The sequence below is a fragment of the Bidens hawaiensis genome, unplaced genomic scaffold (assembly GCF_021521415.1).
Source record: "Bidens hawaiensis isolate Kalapana, Puna unplaced genomic scaffold, B.hawaiensis_p1.1 tig00021328_1, whole genome shotgun sequence".
NCBI classification, from domain to species: Eukaryota; Viridiplantae; Streptophyta; class Magnoliopsida; order Asterales; family Asteraceae; genus Bidens; species Bidens hawaiensis.
Genome location: NW_027493298.1, coordinates 65,893 through 67,879, shown reverse-complemented (window position 1 = coordinate 67,879; position 1,987 = coordinate 65,893).

The window sequence follows — 1,987 nt, the reverse complement described above, 5'->3', positions numbered from 1 at the left end:
GCATGCTAACCTTGATTAGAAAACTACATAATCTCCTTTTTTTAAAAACAACTAGGCACATGTTATTTAGGGAATTGAGACCATGAAAAGGGACCAAAACTTTACCCCGCCTTCTTACCACTTTCCTATTCTTTTAAACACATTTTTTTTAAATTTTTCTGATTTTTTTTTTATTTTTTTTTAATTTAATTTTTTCTGATTTTTGATTTTTGATTTTTTTTTTAAATTTTTTCTGAACAAACAAAAACAAAGGAAAAATTTTCCTCATCCCCACACTTGGGATACATTGTCCCCAATGGACGGTTTTAAGAAAAATAAAACAAACCACTTGTTAAACACCACCTTCATTCCAACACATTCCCATAATACTTAATCAAAAGTATTTTGTCCACCACCCGTCCACCCAAAATCACATAAAGACACAAAATAATTATACAAAACTATACAAAATGATGTTCACCTGGTAACACGAGATTCCATCAGAAGAAGGGCGGTCGGGCCGCCCCGAAAATTGACGTTATCACATTGTTGAACTCATCAAATCCAAATGCATCTTGATCATCACCACCTTTCTCACCTCGTTGTTGCGAGGTGCTTTGACTTGAACCTTGATTGGGATCCACCCACCTGGAATGATGCAATGGTGGTGTAGGGTATGACACACTACCATCTTACGGTGGCAAAGTGGTGTAATCCACATATGGCGGGTCGGCCAAAACCGGCTGTCCCGCATGCTACGCGTCATGCATCCGTCGCTGACGATCATCAAGGTATTGGCGGTTCATGTTATCCTCAAAGGCATATGCATGGGTGCGGTTCCACAACTCTTGTCGATCATAATTCTGCTTTAATGCCCTTTCCATGCTCGCACCCATGAAGGTTTGTTGATCAAAAATGGTTTGGGAATATTCGGGCCAATTCCCAAATGTGGGCGGTCTTTGTCTTTCTACCACCTCTTGCATTGTTCCTTGATAAGCCTAACTCGAATCATACGGCCTTTGTGCATAGTCAAATGCACTTCCCACATAACCCGATTGCATTCCCGGTTGACTTACATCCCCACTCGGTCCCCCTTGATCCACATTCATATGAGTTACATTTGGATCATCATGATATGCCTCATCACCACTCATCTCATCTTCACTTTCCGAGTCATCTGCTTCACCCGCATTTAATGGTCTTGCATCTTCCTTCAAAACCCTCCATCTATTTCCGTCACTCTTCAACTTGTGGTACCGTTCGGAAGTTGAATATACCCAACCGGAACCCAAATGTGAAATGTCAAATGGCTTGAATTTCTTATAAGAACCCCTATCACCCACTCGAATAGCACCATATTTCTTCAACAATGGCGTTATTAACCGACAATGTGGTATGATCTTCCGGTCCACACTATTCCGGCTTATCCATACGTTACTCATTACCAAAAATCGATATGAAATCATCGGTGAGCCATGTAGCAATGTGTATAATATTTGAACTTCGGGATATCGTAACTCAACCCTATCACCCGACGCGGAATGACGTTATTGATGCTTATTGTTAACATCAATTTTGCTTCCATCTTTAAATTTTTTCGGTACAATTTCCCAACGTATGTCCCGGGAAAAAACAAATCATCCAACATTGTGTTCCACATCGGGTGCTTCTCGGGTGCAAAATACAAATCGTCCAAATCCGGGAACCTATACTGGTTATGCGGTTTACTATCGAATTTTGCCACCCGTCTCAAACTGTCAAACGACATTTCCACTTGAACCCCATTCACAGTACCAATTAACTTGTGCTTTGATGGATGGTTACTTGTAACCTGTCATAAGGTAGCCATCCATTCTTGTATTTCTGAATCGAACAAGTTAGTTGATTCCTTGTCATAACATTTCAGAGCCGCTTCCCAACCCAACTCTCTGAATTTAGCGGTAACCCCAAATGGACCAAATTCTTCTTCTCTTACTTCTTTTTCGCAAATAAACGCATCAGTTCGCTG